The 22105-nt window shown below is 44.8% G+C and overlaps 1 long non-coding RNA gene across 2 annotated transcripts in view; it reads right to left on the bottom strand.

Moving 5' to 3' along the window:
* The window catches only part of LOC309379072, a 32213-nt gene that overhangs the window by 3304 nt on the left and 6804 nt on the right, over positions 1–22105 (bottom strand). The gene's annotated exons all lie outside the window — the stretch shown is intronic.

The raw sequence follows: 22105 nt of genomic DNA, 5'->3' as shown, positions 1-22105 counted from the left end.
ATAATTGAAAAAATTGGAGATAAATGGAGGTTGCAGAGTATGGAAAAGTTAAAAAACAAGGTGCGAGATTGGTTGCATTATGCTCAAATCCAGGAAGTTTTTAAAGCGGACAAAAAAGTGGGTTTCCAGGAAGAAAAATCGAAACTAGAGACAGAGTTGCTTGAGCCAAAATCTAAGTTAATTTCGAGAATGTACAACTTGCTGCTTAAATGGAATACACAGGATGAGATTGTTAAATCCTCCATGATAAAGTGGGCGCAGGACTTGGGGCACAACATTATGTTTGAAGACTGGGAAAGGTTATGGAACACCGGAATGAAATTCACGGCATGTAGTGCCTTGAAGGAAAATATTATGAAAATGACATACCGGTGGTACATGACCCCAGTCAAGCTTGCAAAGATATATCACCTGTCTGATAATAAATGTTGGAAATGTAAAGTGGAGGAAGGGACATTTCTACACCTCTGGTGGACCTGCCCGAAGGTGAAGGCCTTCTGGGAGATGATACATAATGAACTAAAAAAGGTGCTTAGACTCACCTTACCCAAGAAACCGGAGGCCTTCCTCCTGGGCATGGTAGACCAGAGGGTGGCTAAGAAAGATAGAACTTTCTTTATGTACGCTACTACAGCAGCAAGGATCTTGATGGCAAAGCACTGGAAGACACAAAATCTACCCACACTGGAAGAATGGCAGACGCAGCTGATGGATTATATGGAACTGGCTGAAATGACTGGCAGAATTCGAGACTCGGGAGAAGAAGAAACGGAGGAAGTTTGGGAAAAATTTAAGGACTATTTGAAAAAGCATTATAAGTTGTATGAATGTTAAAAAATGCTTCTCTCTAGGAAATTATAGCTTCAGTATCGGTAAATCTTTGAATTGGTAAATAAGGCACAACAAGACAGAAGTGGTGTAATGAAATAATTTTATTGTGTTGAAACTAAAAATTAATGGATTCGGATTGAAATGTTTAGAGACCAGATATCACGATAAAATGGAAGATATATTATTATGTTTAAAACAAGTCAACAAATTGCTGAGGTTTTGGCTTTACAGAGAATGCAGTGTCCGGAAGATGGGGGGAGTCCATTAGATTTATGGAAACATGTATTTTGGAATTTGAATTTTGTATATTATAAACCTAATAAAAATTATTTAAAAAAAAAAAAAGCCCTCCCTCTGTGCCATGGTCCAAGTACTGATTTCATTCCCCATTGCCATGACTGAGATTTAAAGAATAAAAACCATGCCTGCTAAATACTTGTATATTTAAGTCCAAGGCATTGGCTGGATAGTTATTCCCTCCCCCATCACCAGAAAATGCAGGAGAAAACTGAAAGTCAAAACAAAAATGAGAAATAAAAGGGCAGCTGCAGCCTTGTGCGAACTCTTTTATTATTTTGCCACAAATATAACAAGCGACTCCCTCAGTTAACCTTTCCATTCTTCCATAAATGTATTTATGCCTCCTTTTTTATCAACACACTAACTTCATATTCACATAAATGGGGAGAGCCAGACTCTTAACTATCATATCAGACCCTTGGAAGGGCTTGTGATTTTCTGCGGATCAAAGAGCTTTCCTGTTCTCCTCCCTCCTCTTCTCAGCCACTTCCTTATTTGTAGATTTATAAATCATTCACCAGCTGTCCTGACATGGGTCCAGGTTTCCTTATTTTTAAACTCCACTTCCCCCCCTAGTAGCAGTACTAATTACCGTATTTTTCGCTCTATAAGATGCACCAGACCACAAAACGCACCTAGTTTTTGGAGGAGGAAAACAAGAAAAAATATATTCTGAATTTCAAAAGCCAGAACAGCAAGAGGGATCGCCGTGCAGTGAAAGCAGCAATCCCTCTTGCTGTTCTGCCTTCTGTGATAGCTGTGCAGCCTGCATTCGCTCCATAAGACGCACACACATTTCCCCTTACTTTTTAGGAGGGGAAAAAGTGAGTCTTATAGAGCAAAAAATACGGTAATCAATCATGCCTCCCCTGTAGGAAGAAACTTAAATTTCCACTCCAGGAGGATAGCCACATCAGGATAACTCTGTGCAGGGACTTTTTGCTGCCTGAGAGGAGACACCTGGCCATACCCCATATTCTGTGCAAAGAAGCTGGCAGGACGGGCAACTGAGTTTTATTTCAACACAGGTGACACACTCCTGGCGGTAGCAGACTAGCTAGCAGGGAATGCAGCAATCTTCGTAGTACATATAGTGTCATCCTGCTGCCTGGGGCGCTCCTGGCTCTATGTCCAGCCCCATGTCCCACCTGTGGCCTCCATGGAGGAGGTGAATATTTTATAACAATATGTATAAGAAAGTTCCATTAAGCAGACTCCTCTCCCAGTTGAAAATACAACTGCCTATCAATTAAAAGTTCTAATCAGCTTCAGGTGACCTGTTCTTTCTGCTATCCTAATAGTCTAACTTTTGTGCCGCCCCCTCCTTCTGCCCTTTAGGCTAAGCCTGTGGTTAGGACTAGGGCTGATGAGAAACTGGAGCAGCAGGTCCTTTTTTTTATTTAAAAAAATAATATTTATTAAAGTTTCAAAGAAGTTACAAAAATGCAAAGAAGGGGGAAAAAACAAAAAATACATCATTCTTTCCATTCTTTCATTTGCTTGTTTCCCTGACCTCCTCACACCTCCCTTTTTTGTATTCTAGTTCAGTAGTTGTTTCAGCAAATCCTTTCCATTCTTGTTTTTATCTTACTAATTTATCTTAATATATTGTAGCTTTACACTTTCACCTGTTAGCAATCCATTTTTACATACCCCTTTGTAACATTATTGCTAAAACCACATAACTTCATTCCAGCATCCTTCTAACATTCCTTAATTTTACAGTGTTTCTGTAAATAGTCTTTAAATTTCTTCCAATCTTCTTCTACCGACTCTTCTCCCTGGTCTCGGATTCTGGAGCATCAGGTCCTGATGTACTGGACCCACAGCCAGAAAGGCCCCCAGACTCTGAGTTTTTGTTAGAGAGAGAGAGAGACACTTTGTGTGTCTTGTACTCCTAAAAAGAAAGTTACGAAGCAAAATGTTTAGGTACCTTATCAATTTCTTTGAGATGAGTCAGCCTGGCTGCTTCCACCTTGCAGTGTTTTCATCCAACAAGTGACCTCAGGAGTCTGATGGATAAATGAGTTGTTTGGACACTAGGCACTAGGAATTCTGGTGGTCCTAAAGAGATGCTTCTTACCCCTCCCCTTTAGTGTACTTTTCCTGGTCCTGAATGGGTTAACTGTACCACTGAAGGACCAGCTGTGCAACCTGGGGGTCATATTGGATTCACAGCTGTCCAGGGAGACACAGGTTATGTGTCCAGGGCCATTTGATATGCTGGCTGAGACCCTACCCACCTGCGCACTGTCTCGCCAGAGTGGTACATGCGCTGGTTATCTCCCTCTTGGACTACTGCAATGCGCTCTACATGGGGCTACCTTTGAAGGGGACTTGGAAACTACAACTATTCCAGAATGTAGCAGCTAGACTGGTGACTGGGAGTGGCCGCCGGGACCACATAACACTGGCCCCCAGTATGTTTCTGAGCACAATTCAAAGTGTTGGTGCTGACCTTTAAAGCCCTAAATGGCCTTGGCCCTGTATACCTGAAGAAGCGTCTCCACTCCCATCATTCAGCATGGACACTGAGAGCCAGCACCAAGGGCCTTCTGGTGGTTCCCCCACTGTGAGAAGTGTGGTTACAGGGAACCAGGCAGAGGGCCTTCTCGGTAGTGGTGCCCACCCTGTGGAACGTCCTCCCATAAATGGCCAAAGAGATAAAGAACTATTTGACTTTTATAAGACATCCGAAGGCAGCCCTGTTCAGGGAAGATTTTTATGGTTGAGGTTTTATTGTGTTTTTAATATTTTGTTGGAAGCTGCCCAGAGTGGCTAATATTATTAGTATTAGTATTCCTGCTTCTGTCCTTGGGAAATCCATACTTTGACCTTCCTTTGCATCCGTGACCAGGTACTCCCTAGAAATGTTTTTATTTTTGTAAACACAACTACACAGTAAGTATAGTTCAGGCATAGGCAAACTCGGCTCTCCAGATGTTTTGGGACTACAACTCCCATCATCCCTAACAGGACCGGTGGTCAGGGATGATGGGAGTTGTAGTCTCAAAACATCTGGAGGGCCGAGTTTGCCTATGCCTAGTATAGATAGATGTTAGAGAATGTTCTCCAGATGGCAACTGTAAAATGTGGAAAACCTTGCAGACCCTGAGGTATGTCCCTTGCTGTGCAGAAGCTAAGGGTCAGGCACCTGTTACAAATTTACTGTAGTAACCTGCCCTTAGTCCATGGAGCAGAGTGGACCTATAATTAACAGACCAAATACAAGCGGATGAGAAGCTCCAGCTGTAGACCAGGGGTTCCCAAACTGGCTCATGGATCACCAGTGGTCCATGAACTTCGCTCAGCTAGTCCACAGCACATCCATGAAGAACAGCAGGAGCAGCGGCTACGCAGAAGCTGTTTAATTCTAAGAAGCTAATGGTCTACCTGGAAGGTGAGCAGGGTGGACCGGAAGTGACAGGCGGAGGAATTGGACAGGAGTAGCAGCCAGAAAGACAAGAACGAGAAGCACATCCATCACATTAAACATTCATATTGATTTTGAATTGTGTTTTTGTTGCCTCTTCTATTTCTGTTATGTTTTTTTCTATGGAATTCAAAGAGAAGCAATGGAAATTGAATTGAAAAATCATACAGTATCTAAGCACAGTTTTTTAAATAATTGCCGCTACCAGCAGAAGAGCCATAAAACGGTCTGCTAAGACCCTCAACAATGTTCAAGTGATCCATGGGGGACCATAGCTCCGGCCTGATCTTCAACGGATAGGTCTGGTTGCATATCTTGGTCTAGCTTAAGGAGAACCACCAGCATTTGGATTTTGTCTTCACTATCATTAAAACCTTTGGGCTTATTCTTTTTAAAAAAGAAAATAAAAGAGAAAGGAGGAAGTCAGCGAGAAGAGGAGGAAGACACATAAAGGAAACAATTAGAAGCAGGTCTCCTCTCGCAGGTTGTGGTGAAAGAGGAAAAGGCTGGACTACTTCCAAACATAGTACTGAAATCCCAGAATAGGTTATTAACACAGCCTTTTCCCCTAGTAAGTAAAGGTGCAGCGCTTCCATTGTAAATGAGATAACCGCTTGTTTGCACAGTTAACAACAGGGCAGAAGGCAAACAAAGCCCTTTTTTCATATAGCTCTGACGTGCCAAACAGCTAGCTTGGGGTAACTGTATTGGGTTGAAAGCTTATAGCCAGCCTTTAACATTATTCACTAACATTATGCCTGGGTAGGGACCTCTCCCCTTAACCTTTGCAGGGGAAACTGACAAAGGGCCATGGGCCAAGGTTTGTCCAGAGGCGGATTTAGGGGAGCACAAGGGATGCCGCAACTATTATTTAGAATGGAACTAGGGCTGCCATACATCTGGATTTTTCTGGACATTATTGGGATTTCAAAGGTGGAATTGAGGTCCGGAGGGAATTTCCGAAAGGCGGCGCTTTGTCCTGGATCTTAAGCAAGTCAAACAAAAAAATCAACAAATTTGGTGGTTCCCCCCCAAATAACCCCTAAAAAAACAACTTTTTAAAAAACCTACCGTATTTTTCGCCCCATAGGAAGCACCACCCTATAGGATGCACCTAGTTTTTTTGGGGGGGAAATAAAGAGCTTCCCCCGACCCCAGCCCCGAGAACAGCCTGCTATCCGCAAGCCTAGGGAGCCCGGCGGGAAGTCGCGCCGGTCTCCCCAGGCTTGTGGAAAGCTGCTTGAAGCCTGGGCGCGCTCTTCAGTGCGCCCCAGGCTTCAAAATGCAGGCAGCTCTGCGCAACCCTCAGGAGACCGGCGCGAAGTTGCGCCGGTCTCCCGAGGGTTGCACAGAGCTTCCTGAAGCCTGGAGAGCGAGAGGGGTCAGTGCGCACCGACCCCTCCCGCTCTCCAGGCTTCAGCGAAAGCCTGCATTCGCCCCATAGGACGCACACACATTTCCCCTTCATTTTTGGAGGGGGAAAAGTGCGTCCTATAGGGCGAAAAATACAGTAATTCAGTCTCCTGGTTTTTACTTTTTGAAATATGGCAACCCTAAGAGGCGCAATTGAATTATGAGAGCCCAAGTTCCACCACTGAGAAATCCCATTGGCACTGGGACTGTAGATAAATTATGGAAATTGATTAGGATGGTTCAGCAGGGGAAGAATCACTGGGGACCCATGAGCTGGACTGGTGGGGGAAGAGAGAACAAATTGCAGGTGAAAAATGTGAAAACAAGGTGTTCACAGTCTCTCTGATGCAATATAGTGAGAATAGATTTCTCTGTCTTCATTACAGCATGTTTGTACCTACTGTGGCACAAAAGTCAAAAACGAAGCAGCACAGGAAGCGTCCGTCTATCGCGGCCATTAGCTCATCTGACTAGCAGTGGCTCTCTGAAACTTCAGCCTTTCCCAGTCCAACTCAGAGATGCCAGGAACTGAATCTGGGACCTTTTGCATGCAAAGTGTGTGCTCCGGTACAGAGCCACAAGCCTTCCACTAAAACAGCTTGCGACTCTTCCTGTAGGCCATTCTTTCAACAGCAGCATCTGCCATTTCCAATGGCAAGATGTTGTCATTAACCATATGTGTGGTCTCTGGCTGTTTGTTCTTTCAATTTGTTTACTCCCATAGAAGGCTTCTTTTGGTTGGAAACCTCAGCCTCGCTCCAGAAACCCCCAGCAAATGCCAAATTCCATCCTTGCTGCAGGCGAAAGATCGCCAGTGCGCAGGGAATTGTGAACAGGAGGCTGCCAAAGGAAGAGAGACGCAGGCAGTCGCAAGCCAGCGGCCTCCCCTTTTTTTCTCAATGAGTGACCCCCCCAAAGAAAGGGGTGAACAGTTTCAGGAATGCAACGATTTATGGGCACATTTAAAGTAAACCAATGTTGCACTTAGTGCAGTGTGCCACATCCTTATTAAGCGCACTAATGGAAACATTAAGGCATCAGAAAGTAGAAGCAAAAGAGCAAGCAAAAATCATTATTTTCTCTGTGACGCACAGCACAGCTTCAGTACCAGAGCGCTTGGCCTCATCTGGAAGAAACAATGTTGTGGAAGACTGCAGTGGCCTGCGCAGTGCTGGGAGACAAGCCCTTTGTGTGTGGCATCACACATGCGCAAAGCACGCCAGGCTCCTCCAATTTTGGAAGACTGGTGGTGCCTCTGACTCCAGATATGCTAAAGGGGAAGTATTACAGGCAAATCAGGGTGTGCCCTCATCTGGCTTGAGTGGGTCTGTGCTACAGCTGAAGAGCTCAGCACTATGATACTCTGGTAACCTCCAGACTGAATGGTCCCAACATGCTTTTTGTGGGGCTGCTCATGAAGATGATTTGGAGACTTCAGGTGGGTCCAAAATGCAGATTTACTGGCTGGGGGATCTATTTAGAACTCAGGTAACTCCCCCCCTTTAAATGTTCAAGGGTTAATTTATTTAATCATTTTTTCGATACAAACATCAACCGCAAAAGACACATACAACAAAAAACATAATAACAATAATAACACAATCTGACAATTCAGATTTGAATAAACTGATATACCTACGACTACACCTTTTTAAACAATATTTTCCCACCTCTCTCTCCTCCCCCCACTTCCCACCACTATCCACCTTATTGCTTAAATATTCGTTCCAGATTGCTTCATATTTATCCATTCTTATTTTGCGTCGACATGCAATTGGTTCGTATGTAGCTAATCTGTCCATATCATCAATTCATGTGCTCAATGGAATATTTTCGCGGTTCTTCCAATTCATCAAAACAAGTTTCAGGTAACTCCCACTTTAAAACAGCTGCACTGATTGTCAGTTTATTTTCTGGGCCCAATTCATGGGAACGAGGAGGGATTTACAAGTCAGTCTAAAATGTAAAGACTGCAGGTTTCCCTCTCCTCACCACTGTCCTGCTATCAGGGATTCATCCTGCAGAACCCTCTTGTGATGGTCCCCAGATCTCTCCCAGCCCAGCCCAATGCACGTTTATTTGGGAAAAGTCCCACTGAGTTCAGTGGGACTCGCTCCGAAGGAAACGTACACGGCTTTAGCCAAACGCAGTTGTGTCATTATGTCCTCTACAATTCTGTCACCTTGGGAAAAAGAACGGGATTGCCATCCTTTGTCAGTACATTATACAGAAGGAGGGCACTTGGCGTGACAGGAGGTAAAAAATAGCTTGGTTCCCCATTGCTGAGAAATTGAGGCAAGATGGAGGCGGCCATTCTTCACTGGCTCGACACCCAGCTTTTGCGAGGCACGCTGCATGCCGCTATCCATCTGTCAGCCTTGAGACATGAGAGAGGGACGCACAGAGAGGACCCTGGTGGGTTGAGAGTATACTGCGCCATGAAAGGTGCTATTGAAATTAGCTGTCATGAAAAATTTAATGCAACCCACGCCTAGAGTATCAATAATGGATCTCTTCATCTCCGGAGATTATATGGAAGCAGGAGAACCTTCAGCATAATGCCCGAGGCAATAATTCAATTGTGCAATCGAAAGAACAGTAATACCTCTACTCTTCTTTCACAGCAGTGTGTTATCTAGCATCAGGCTTATCTCGGAGCATGTGTTACACGGAACACACAAACAAGCTGCCTCTGAGCGTATGAAAGTGTTTGCGTGGAAGACTGTACACTTGCAGATTTGGGCAGCTCAGCTATTCTCCGTGCAGGTTCGCAGACAGCATGCTCACTGAAAGTTAGTTACCTGTGAGTAATTCCACGAGTGTGCATCTGGGCTATTTGTGTTCGCAGGTACAAAGAATGTACGCATGTACACATATGAGACTGCTGATGCCATCTTCACAACCCCATGAAAGGTGCTGCTCACTGCAACACAGCCGCCTTCTCCTATGAAGAACAGGAAATACAATACGCTACGCTATGATATCTTTATTGTCATTGTCCCTTGCGGAACAATGAAATTGAAAACTACATAAAAACTACATAAAACTACATAAAAACTACATAAAACTACATAAAAACTACATAAAACATTCAAAAACCCCTAAAAACTCTAAAACCCCATTTTAAAATACACTATACTACAGAGACCCCTTATGCTGCGTTTAGAACCAGAATTGCATTAGCGTAGAAACAGGGGGTTTGAAGATTCTGCCATTTAGATGGAGCTTCAGCTTCCAGTGCATCAGCAGTTTTGATCCATGCATGGTCCCCATTTGCAGTGGCAGACCTTGGCATCTAAAATTTCAGCGGTGGCCTGTGCGACACCTAAATCTGCTGCCCCTCGCCTCTCGCCTTCTGTTAGATGCTGAAATATACTCAGAGTCGAGAGAGGATTTCATGCTCTTTATGCAGCTCATAGTGGTGAGGAGGAATGGAAGTTCCCCCAGAATGTCTGCTTTATATACATTATTTATACAATGGGCCCCACGTGATTGGCTAATTCCGGGATTCTCCTGTAGGCCAATCAGGTTGCGGATTCACTTCCCCCTGCAGCTGGATTGGGTGGCTCCTGTGGACCAATCAGACTGCTGCATTCTGGATCCTATTGTTCTAGGACCAATCAGCCTGCTGCATTTTGGATCCTATTCAACTCAGTACGTAACAGATGCCTTAGTTGCAGCGCTCCCTGCAGCACCCCAGAAGTTCTGCAACCGGGGCACCAGTCACTCTTCCCGGGTTCTGCATTTGCCATTTGGAGCCAATGTACAGTTTGGTGGCAGCAGAGGGGATGCTGGTAATATTTGGCTTCTGTGGGTGACTTCTAGATGTTCTCATGCTCTTTTATCAGCTTAGACCTGGAGGCAAAATGCAGCCCTACGACACAAGATTTACCCACCCTGGAAGAATGGCAGATGAAAGTGATAGACTATACGGAATTGGCGGAAATGACTGGCAGAATCCGAGACCAGGGAGAAGAGTTGGTGGAAGAAGATTGGAAGAAATTTAAAGGCTATTTGCAGAAACATTGTAAAATTAATGAATGCTAAAATGATGTTGGATTGAAATGAAACGGCTCTAGCAACAAGGTTAAAAGAATATGTAAAAATGGATTGATAATCAGACGAAAATATGAAGCTTTAATATGTTAAGATATAGAATTAAGATAAAAACAAAGAGGGAAAGGATTTGCTGAATTAACCATGTGAACTGGAATACAAAAAAGGGAGGTGCGAGGAGGTCAGGGAAATAAGTAAATGAAATATAAGACATGAAAAGATTGATCTGTTTTTAATTGTTTTTATTTTTTTTATCTATTTTTCATGTATTTTGCATTTTTCATTTGTATTTTTGTACCTTTTTATTTTTATTTTTCTCTGTTTTCTTATATTCTGTAACTTTTTTCTGTCTGTAAAACTTTAATAAATATCTTTTTAAAAAAACAAAAAAAATGCAGCCCTGCAAGCCACTTTTACTTGGCCCTACAGACTCTTCCCCAGCTAAGACCTTTCATCTGTTTTGTTTAGGGTTGCCATACATCTGGAATTTTCCAGACATAAGCAGAATTCGGCTGTCGGCAACAGTGTCCAGGTGGAAATTATCTGGGAAATTTTGGGTGTACTGCAACCCATGTCAGAAGTCTAGTTTTTGGCGAATTTCCTTAAAAATAGCTCAAAAACTTTTTTTGGGAGATTCTGCAGAAAAAGCTCAACAACTTTCGGGCAAAACTAACAAAGCTCACTTTTTGAAATATGGCAACCCAAGCTTTGTATCACACCTTGCTGGAATTCCTGGCTGGAATTTGGCCCTGCCATCTCCTGGAAGGTTTCTCAGAAAGGAATGTCGCCTCAGGCTGAAAAAGATTCCCTACTCCTGCTTTAGACAATGACTGTGAACCCAGAGCACTACGGCAGAGGTGGCTGTACGAGGAAACGAAAGAAGCTTAAAGTTCACAGCCCCTATTCCTGGAGGGGACCCAAAAGCAACTTTAGTTCACATTGCATTTTAAAATTGTTTTAAAAATGAAATTTTATTAGATTTTATCATAATAACACAACACAAAATATAAAAATAAAGAAAAAAAACCAGGAAAACAGAAAAAAGAGAAAACAAGTATAATTTCAAACCCTTACTTTCTTGTAGCTTACTTTCCCGACTTCCCCATACCTCCCCTCTCTGTATTCCAAATTCAATTTTGTATCTTCAACAAATCCTTACCCTTAATTTTAACTTAATTTTTAGACTTTCTTTTCATTTTACTTGTCCATTACCACTGAAAACCATGTAATTTCTAAACCAAGGTCATTCTAACATTCATTAATTTTACAATGTTTCTTGAGATAATCCTTAAATTTCTTCCAATCTTCTTCCGCTGTTTCTCAAAAAAAAAAAAAAGTTTTAAAAATGCATCATGCCTGCATATAATATTTCCCTATTTTCCCCCTAATTTTCACTCCCCTTCCATAACTTGAAAATTATACGGCATAGGAGATTTTTATTCACACCAGTGGCTTTGACATGTGAGATAATCCAGTGAAGCAATTTTAATCAAAATCTGAAATGATGTTCTTTTTTGTGTGCATGTGTGGTGGTATGTTGTGGAACAATCCCATTAAGAAGATAGCAGTGGTTCCCCAGACCTTGGTGGAATCTAGACACATATAAAAAACATTGTGAAAATGCTTTTTAAATATATATATATATATATATATATATATATATATATATATATATATATATATAAAAATAAAATTTGCCATAGCTCACCATCGCCCTCTAGTGTCACATTTGTATAATGCACTTTACAACATACTTAAAACGTTTTATTTGCAGCTGTATAGCTGAGTCCCTTGTTGCTGGTGGCGAAGGGGCCCCCATATCAGTTCAAGCTTCAGTGCCCCCCAAAATGTAGGTCTACAGTCCAGCTCATAAAAGGGACTTTGTTCACTGCATTGTTCACAGGATCTCAACCACCCCTTCCTCAGTAGCTTGCAGAATTCTTTCCTTGGCAACACAGAAACAAGTTCGGCTTTATTTCCTCTTCCTTTTTCACTCCTAGATTGAGGTATTAATCTTCTGTCCTGGATAGGACAGTAATTTTGACCACCTCATCTCTTATTTGCCAGGCAGAAAAAGAGATTTCCCCGAAGACTTAAGGCTGAACAAGATCAGCTGTCCCTCTTTGCCGCCTCTGCAGCAAAACGCTGCCTGGAGCCATTCTATTGAAACAAGGTGCATTCAGGATAAATGTGTTCTAGGCCGATAAAAAGGACCCAAGGCTGTATCCGGCAGGGAGGAAGAGGCTTAGACTAAGTGACTGGTCCAAGCATGCCTCAATCAATCTACGCAAGCCAGAACGCAAGCCAATGTGTACATCTGCTGAGCCAAAATATACTTAACTTCCCATGAGTCACCAGAAACGTCATCTGTCTGCTGGCTGGCTTGATACAAGCTGGGTTGAGGAAGATACAAGGACCAGTGGTCGAAATGCATCCCACGAGCATCTGTAGCAGCCCATGAGAGGGCTGGTGATTGTGCTGCATTTACTGTCTGCTAGAACTACAAATTGGGACCCGGGTGGCGCTGTAGGTTAAACTACAGAGCTTATGACTTGCCGATCAGAAGGTTGGCAGTTCGAATCCCCACGACGGGGTGAGCTCCCGTTGCTCAGTCCCTGCTCCTGCCAACCTAGCAGTTCAAAAGCATGTCAAAGTGCAAGTAGATATATAGGTACCACTCTGGCGGGAAGGTAACCAGCGTTTCCGTGTGCTGCTCTGGTTCGCCAGAAGTGGCTTAGTCATGCAGGCCACATGACCCGGAAGCTGTACGCCGGCTCCCTCGGCCACTAAAGCGAGATGAGTGCCGCAACCCCAGAGTTGGTCATGACTGGACCTAATGGTCAGGGGTCCCTTTACCTTTACCTTAGAACTACAAATACAGGGAAGGGGAGGCGAAGGTGGGTTTAGCCTAAAGAGGGCTACCAGTTGTGTAGAACTGATCTGAAGCCCTTTATTCTTTTTATATCACATCACCAGAAGCTGCTCTCCCCCTAGGGCTCTTCCAGATGTGCAACCAGTCCTCCTCATGCACACAAGTTTTTTCTGCAGTATCCGCATGGCGTTATTGGCATGCAAAATCCAGTTTGTATCCCAGGGAACATCTGGTTACAAAACCAACAACCCTGTTGCCAGTGACCTGCTCCCGAGATCTCAGTGGCACATTTGCAAACTATGTCTCAACCTGGAAGTAACCTCGGTTGCCCCAGGGCTGCAGAACCGAAGGACTAAGACCCCCCAGCCAGAAAAAAAACAAATAAACCAAGAGTTCCAGCTGCCAGGAGACCTGGGAGCCACTCTGGGCTCTGCCACCATGAAACAGAGGCACATGACCACCAGAAGGCAAGATCAGCCTGGCCCCAGCTGGATAGAAATGCCCATTTACAACTTATTTTGTCAAAAGGTGGCGCTGTGGGTTAAACTACAGAGCCTAGGACTTGCCGATCAGAAGGTTGGCAGTTCGAATCCCCGTGATGGGGTGAGCTCCCATTGCTCAGTCCCTGCTCCTGCCAACCTAGCAGTTCAAAAGCATGTCAAAGTGCAAGTAGATAAATAGGTACCACTCCGGCGGGAAGGTAGAAATGCCCATTTACAACTTATTTTCTCAAAAGGATCTCCCTCCTCTTCTTTAGCGTGTCTTTGCAAATTTTGTAAATTTAGTACAATAAATAGGATTCTAAGACATCATCCATGGTGTTCTGATGCGTTATCAGGGAAAGGAGAAAGAAAGACCCGCAAAGAAACTGCTCCATCTCCTTTGTAACTTCCAGCTCCGGCTTGAATAAAATGTTAAAAATGGGCAGGCAAATGTAAGACTGCAGGAAGACAATAATAACCATGAATAATAATAACAAATAATAATAATAATAATAATAATAATAATAATAATAATAATAATTTATATTTGTACTCTGCCCATCTGACTGAGTTGCCAGAGCCACTCTGGGTGGCTTCCAACATAACGTACAGAAACACAACAACACAACAGAACACCACACATTAAAAGTGTCTTGCTACAGGGCTGCCTTCAGGTGTCTTCAGAAGGTTGTATAATTATTTATCTCTTTCACATCTGATGGGAGGATGTCCTTCACATGCCTGAGCACACTGTAAATGTGGCACATGGAGGAGTTTTTCAGCAAAGGCGATCATCGTAAGAGCAGCAAGAGCAGGAGCAGATAAGGCCTGGAGAGCAGGCATTTTACATCTTTCTCGCCACAGTGCCTTCATCAGCCACTACAGCTATGAGGAGAGATGGAAGCTGCAGGTACTGTCTACCTGTCCAGGTACACTAACCTACAGGGATGGAACCAACCTGTGCTCTCTGCCTCCAGTTGCTAGGCAACACACTTCCAGGGGAGGCTATTTCGCCCCGTGGCTATCGGGGAAATCTTCCAAGAACATCAGTTGCAGTCATGACTTCTGAATATGAGGGTGTGGACTTTTTATAGCTTCACTTTTCCAGTGATCTGTGCCCTTAAAAAGGGTTCGTTGTGTGTTAATGTTTTCTGATTGTCACATGCTTTGGGGGTTTGTCAGGCAAGATGTAAATATTTTAATTAAATAAAAGCATCGGAGACGACAAAGCTTGAACTGAGACCATAATAATAATAATAATAATAATAATAATAATAATAATATCTTTATTGTCATTGCCCCCTCTCGGGGACAACGAAATTACTTGGCTGCTCCATCCACCCAGGTAGGGCACTCCACACAAAATCAAAACAACTATAAAAACACTAATTAAAACAATACAATATAATACAACAAGGAAGATTAGATGACTTTCAAAGTCCAGGCTTCCCATTCAGGGCCGAGATCGCTCTGGAGAAGAAGCTGTTCTTGAGACGGCTCATTCTTGTCTTCATCGTCCTGTATCTCCATCCCGACGGCAGGAGCTCGAAGAGACAGTGACCAGGATGCGATGGATCTTTTACTATGTCCAGTGCCTTCCTATGGCACCTTGTGGCATAAATCTGCTCTAAGGTGGAGAGTGGGCAGCCAACAATGCTCTCTGCTGCCTTAACAACTCTGCACAACGCCATCCTGTCCTGGGTAGTACAGCTTCCGTACCACACACATAAGCCATAAGTGAGCACGCTCTCGATGGCACAGTGATAGAAGGCAAGCAGTGTACACAATGAGGTGTAGTTGGCACATAGCCCACTGAAGAACTGTTAGGGGTCAGGCTGCAAGACATCTTAAGGCACAGAAGGGGTGTGTGATGTCATATCCTGCTACTGGGAGACAGTACAAAACCTGGGGATTGGCCAGTCCTGGTATAACTATTCGGAAACTGGCCTTTTGTGCAGAGACAGACCAACAGAGTGGTTTTAAATTTGTCGCATGATGACCTGTGTCACAAACTAGATTTAATGAACACTCACATCAGAGTGCTCTCTAAATTGATAATTATTGCATTTCATTTTTTAAAATATATTTTTATTAAAGATTTCTGGGTTTATAAAATCATGTGCAATGTCTCTTTTTCAAGTTACATTCAACAATATTTCTTGGAGTTTTATGAGGAAGAATCTCCAGGGGATGGGGGTAGGCCAAGGGTTTGAAAACGGTATAGGTGCAATATATTCTGAGCAAAAAGCTAAGCTAATTGTAAACAATGTGGTTACGGAAGAATTTAAGATAGAAAAAGGGACACGTCAGGGGTGCCCAATCTCCCCATTACTTTTTATATCAGTCCTGGAGGTTTTGCTGAACATGATTAGAAGGGATCAGCTGGTTAAAGGGGTACAGGTTGGAGCTAAACAGTACAAACTGAGAGCATTTGCAGATGATCTGGTGCTTACATTACAAGAGCCAGAATCTAGTACTAAAAGGGTCTTAGAATTAATTCATGAGTTTGGTCAAGTAGCAGGATTTAAATTGAACAAGTCAAAAGCTAAGGTATTAGAGAAAAACTTAACAGCTATTGAAAAAGAGAGGTTTCAGAATGAGACAGGTTTAACCGTGGTTAAGAAAGTGAAATATTTGGGGATCAATATGACAGGGGGCAATGCTTCTGTTCTACTTAGTATATGTGTGGGGTTTTGTGTCAGTGTCTCTTGTGTGGGTTCTCTTTACTGTTTGCTTGTGTTCCTTTGGTGGTGAGAGGTTGGGGTTGGCCTAGGGTGTGGTTGTTTGTTTGTGATTGGCTGTGGTGATCTTTGTTTTCATGTGTGAGTGCAGTGGGTGGGTGTTTTGGATCAGGTTAGCCATATTGATTTGTATGTTGCTGTTGGATTTTTGTCATTTTCTGGTTGGGCTGTGTATGTGATAAAGGGAAACCATACCGGGTGAAGGCATCTCCTTCTATTTGTCTCCTTGTCAGTTTCAATTTGTTGGTTAGTTTTTAGGCTGTTTCACATTACTATTTGATACCATTGGTCCATGCTTACTCCTGATAGGTCTCTCCAGTGTCTGGTTATGATGCTTCAGGCTGCTGAGAGTAGGTGGGTTATGAGATCTTTGTGTTGTGAGTGGGCATTATTGTCTTGTAAGATGTTTAGTAGGGAGTTATAGTCTTTTATAAGCGACACGGGTGGCGCTGTGGGTTAAACCACAGAGCCTAGGACAAGACAATCAGAAGGTCGGTGGTTCGAATCCCCGTGACGGGGTGAGCTCCCATTGCTCGGTCCCAGCTCCTGCCAACCTAGCAGTTCGAAAGCATGTCAAAGTGCAAGTAGATAAATAGGTACCGCTTCAGCAGGAAGGTAAACGGCGTTTCTGTGCGCTGCTCTGGTTCGCCAGAAGCGGCTTAGTCATGTTGGCCACATGACCCGGAAGCTGTACGCTGGCTCCTTCGGCCAATAAAGCAAGATGAGCGCTGCAACCCCAGAGTCGGCCACAACTGGACCTAATAGTCAGGGGTCCCTTTATCTTTAACTTTATAGTCTTCTATATACTAATCTTTTATGTTGTTCCACATCCGTTTAAAGCTCCTAACCCTTCTTTTAGATTCTTTTAGTTTCTTTTAGATTCTTGTAGTCCTGTAGATATACCTTCTGTTTAAATACTTTTAGCTTTCCAAAACGTTCTACATATTCTAAATGATTGTACCCCCACCCTACTTGTGCTGGTCTATGACCGTAATAAAGATTTTATGATGATGGTGATTGTCTCTCTCTCTCTTAAGTAAGACAGAACAGCAACAGAAAACTTCCGACTCCACCCAGTTCAATAGTGCCACCTTGTGACATAGCTACCGTATATAATGTCACTATCCACACCTCAGGTATCCTGGACATTGCACCTTTCTGGTCTACAACAAAGTTTAGCCATTCTCAAGTCTAGTTCAACACTGACAACTGCTTGCTTGAGCTGACTGGGGAATAACCGTAGCAGCAAGTATTAAAGCAAGCATGGTTTAAGGACCATTGATTTTATTCCTCTGTTGGTGTTTAACTTCAGAGAGGCAACAGCAATAAAAAGCAACCTCCAAAGTGCTACAGGTGTTCTTGCTTTATTGCTGAAGCTATATGGCCACATATAATGGCCGGACGTAAGTGGTTTTAGTGCTTCCTTTGTATGCAGCCTCTTGCGATGACCGCTGAGAAGGTCTCTGTGCTGGCCATTACCCCTTGAATTCCCAGAGAGAGGAGTCTTGTCTTATCAGGCAAAGACAGGGAAAGAGGTAACACATTCATGCACACACCGCTTGGCCAAACGGCAACTCTTGTTTGTACCCCAGCTGGAGAAATCCAGGTGAGAGCTCTGTGTTTTTATTTCCAGCAGAGCCTCGGGGGAATGTCGCCTCGGCTGCTAGGAGCCTGCACACTCCACCACCCAGTGCCAGCTGATCAGTGGACCCCATGGGCTGGCAAAACAGCATGAATGTGCTGTGTGTTCTGAGACTTCCTCTATTTGATGTGGCAACATGCTCAAACCAACAGCTCTGTGCTTGTGGAGTCTGGACCCATGCCTGTGGGAACAAGTATGCGATTCAAAGCCAGCAGAGTCTTCCCAGCAGGGGATAGGGAGCTGGCTAGAGCTTCACATTTATTTAGCCTCCACATTGTACTAACTGCTGCAGCTGCACAGGAAGTGGAAGGGGCTCCAGGTGAGTTCTAGAGGGGACTTACACTTCAGGTAAGATGAATAAGGCAAAGAAGAAGATTAATGGAGTGCTTGATACAAAGAGTGGTGCTGATAGGGGACAGAATATAGTTAACAAGCAAGCACCCAGTTGCTGAGTGAGGAACTGTTTTCCAGTGGAAATGTGTGCTGGGTCACCTGCAGATTGGTGGCATTTTTTTGGGGGGGGGATTCAATTGCATACTGGAAATTTAGGTTTAAGGAAATAAAGTGGATTAAAATTCTCCGTTGCTGTGGTGCAAGAAATCCACATTAAAACAAAAAACAATATCTGTTCACAGTTACAAAAGTGATGGGGAATTGCACTTAAGGACAGCATCTGAGTGGAGGTATTAAGCATGGACAAGCGTTTCTTTGCACGCCCAGGCACAGTCCCCTCTCTTTCCCCAGAAGCCAGACCCGATATCAAAGGAGAAGACATGACAATGTATTTTGCGATTAAATTGGCTGCAACTTTCTTTAAATTTCAGACGTAGGAAACCTTGGCATAGGCACTGGGCATGTATCCTTCTCAGCCCCCTGCTGGGGGTCTGAGGCATGACAGGGTCAAACAGGAATATGGAACCACAGCAAAACGTGCGATGCCGGGGGGGGGTGTTCTATGGCCCACCTGTTGTGCGCTTGGGGTCAGAGACCCCTCAAGACCCCTCTAACAGAGTACACTGTTATTGTTGTCATGGAAGGGGTGAGTTATCCCTTCACCCCTTCATCAGTTATCAGACTAAGGGATTCTGCCCAAGGCCTAAAAACCGCCACTCAATACAGCAAAAATTGCAGTCTTGCCGCCAAGACTACCTACAACTGAAACCATTCCTCAAGGCCTTGCTTCACAGCTCTCAACCAATGCTCATTCCCTATAGGGGTGAGGTGCACTCTGTCAGGTCTGAAATGGTCCAATTTGTCAGTTTTAAGGTCAAGATGTCCGATCACTCGGCCACCAAGACACAGGGTCGCGTTGCGTAAAGGCCTGTTGGTTTTTACTAGGGCGTAATTGAGGCGAGAAGGCTTGAAGGCCCCTCTCCATCGCAGGCGCAGAAGGAGCTCAGACCAAGAGATGGTGTTATCTGGGCACATTGCCCGGATTCTTTCAACGTCCACGATTGCTGCCATGATTAAATTGCTGCCCTTTTGTGCAACCAGATCATTCTCGCCCAGATGAATGAGCATCCTGGGGGTCGTGTGAAGTGCCTGCCTATTGAAATTTCAGCATGAGGGCACCCCAGCGCACCCCTCGTTATTTGTCATGAGCGGACAGGAGTTGACCCAGCTCCAACTTGGGCTGATCTAGTTGCTCTGCCCCCAGGCTGCCATGGATAGGCCAAATCTGAATCTGCCTTTGGCGGGAACCCAGCAGGCTCCACTCAAAAGCAGTGTGGCTTCGGCAGGGGTGTATGGAGGGGGTGCGGTCCTCCCTGGGTGTCACCCTGAATGGGGGTGACAAAATGGCTGGTGGCACTCGTCACCACGGGGTCTGCACAGTGGCGTAGCGTGAGGGGTGCAGGGGGGGCCGGCCGCACCGGGCGCAACATCTGGGGGTTAGGGAAATCCACGGGTTAGGGGGTGCAAATCCACAGGTTAGGGGGCGCAAATCCATGGGTTAGGGGACACAAATTACTTGCCTTGCCCTGGGTGCTGATAACCCACGCTATGCCACTGGGTCTGCAGCATGCACGAGTCACACATCTCGACGCTCGCAGGCTCTGCGCTTTCCGCCATAGGGACGGGTGTGCTGCAGCACCCATGGGGATGGCACGGCGCATGGCACGCGGTGTCCACAGGGCATGCCACGACACCCATAGGGACAGCACAGGACGCCATGCAGCCCATCCAGTTCCTATTGGTTCCATGCGCCCTGCCCCTATGAGCACTGTGCCCCGCTGGTTGGCTTTGGGAGGATGCGGAAGCCACACGCTGGGCCGCAAACATGGCCCACTGCCGGGACTAGGTGAGCGGCCATTTTAGGTAGGGCATGAAAGAGGCATCATCATGCAAAGAGGATATTTTTCTTGTTTGATAAGGGCACCTGTGTCTCACCCAGGCTGATGGAGCAATCATCCTGGTCTGCTTGTACAAAGCTTACGGCATCCACTCTCGATTGAGCATTTGTTCTGATTTGCCCGATGACAATGAGCATCTATCCTGATCTCCTAGCCTGGAGGACATCTTCTTCTCATCCTTCCAGGGACCACATCCCACTGGTGGGCAGGGCCAGAGGTAAAAGTAGGCAGAGCAATAAATACACATTTTACCTTCGTTTCAGCAGCCTAGTTTCTCCACACACTCACACAGGCTTCTCTACTCTTCAGAGCTCAAAGGCACATTCCAGTTAGGTAAAAATATTTGGGGTACAAACCAGAGCATATGAAGGGTGTGAGCAGAGTAGGGATGGCTAGGGGAGAGTCCTGAGACCCAAACAGAGAGGATTGGCCCCTGAGACTGAGGTTCGCCACCCTGGCATAAAGTCGCAGCCTAAAAGGGAGAAAACACTTTTTTTTGCCATTAAATTTATTATATAGTTTTATTTTCTTAACAGCACACTGCTCTGGGAAGTTATGCCAGAGGCCAGCTTATACACTTTCAAAATAAAGCTATATGCACAACTTCCAAATACCTCGGGTTAAAAACTTAATTCATTCTGGAGATCCGTTCTTAACCTGAAACTGTTTTTAACCTGGGGCACCACTTCAGCTAATGGGGCCTCCTGCTGCTGCCGTGCCACTGCCATGCCATTTCTGTTCTCATCCTGAAGCAAAGTTCTTAATCCAAGGTACTATTTCTGGGTTAGCGGAGTCTGTAACCTGAAGCATCTGTAACCCGAGGTACCACTGTACTGAGTAATGTAAGATGATTTATTTTAAAAGCATCACATCAAGATACAATAAAATGCAACTGGTTTAAATTGCAGGGGAGACAAATGTAGGCTGTTCATGTAGAGTTAGGTACCCTTGCCCGTACGGGCCAGTCGTGTCCGACTCTAGGGTTGCGCGCTCATCTCGCTCAAGAGGCCGGGAACCGCGCTGTCCGAAGACACTTCCAGGTCACGTGGCCAGCGTGACGAAGGTGCAACTGGCTAGCCAGCACCAGTGCCGCACATGGAAACGCCGTTTACCTTCCCGCTATAAAGCGGTACCTATTTATCTACTTGCACTTAGGGGTGCTTTCGAACTGCCAGGTGGGCAGGAGCTGGGACCGAACAACGGGAGCTCACCCCGCCGCGGGGATTTGAACTGCCAACCTTACGATCAGCAAGTCCTAGGCACTGAGGTTTTACCCACAGTGCCACCCGCGTCCCTTTCATGTAGAATTAAGATATATCTTAAAGATACGATCAAATTAAGTAACGGGGAAACAGCCAAAATAACTTAGAAAGCCACTTCCTTTGGGTGGTACTGGACCAAGAGGTGGCTAATTTGTGACCTGCAGGTGTCGTTGAACATGTTGGCTGGGTCTGATGGGAATGGAGAGTCCAGCAACAGTGGCAGGACCACAGGTTAGCCACTCCTGTTTGAAAAGGGACTCCTGGAAGAAGACCTCTGAAGGGTGCTTGGGGTTTCACATTGGGCTCCTCAATCAGTAGAGGGGCCATGGCAAATCTACGGACGTTATCGTCTGCATCACCGGAATAATCTCCCATGAGTAGAGGCTTGCAGATGAGAAGACGTTGATCAAAAGCAGTGCAGCCCAGAAGATGGAGCAGGAGCTGTCTCCTTACACAAAGGAACAGCAGAGCAGAGAGGATCACGCCCTGAAAATAAAAAAGACGAACAGGTCTTGTGGCTCGGGTGCCTTGTGCAACTTTGAGGAAGAACATCCTGTCTGCATGAGAGAGCCTTTCTTTTCATGCGCAGTTCCCATGCTCCTCATTAGAAATCTGCTGATTGCTCTGTCAGATGTCGTCGCCGTTGTTTTCCATAAAGTATTTCTTTATTTCGTTTTGTTACGTAAGTCAAGAAAGCAGTTACAAACCTCAAAGGAGGACAA

The sequence above is a fragment of the Podarcis melisellensis genome (assembly GCF_964234715.1).
Source record: "Podarcis melisellensis genome assembly, chromosome: 10".
In the NCBI taxonomy this organism is placed as follows: domain Eukaryota; kingdom Metazoa; phylum Chordata; class Lepidosauria; order Squamata; family Lacertidae; genus Podarcis; species Podarcis melisellensis.
Note: the sequence above shows the minus strand (reverse complement) of the source record. Positions and strands in the feature narration are given on the sequence as shown.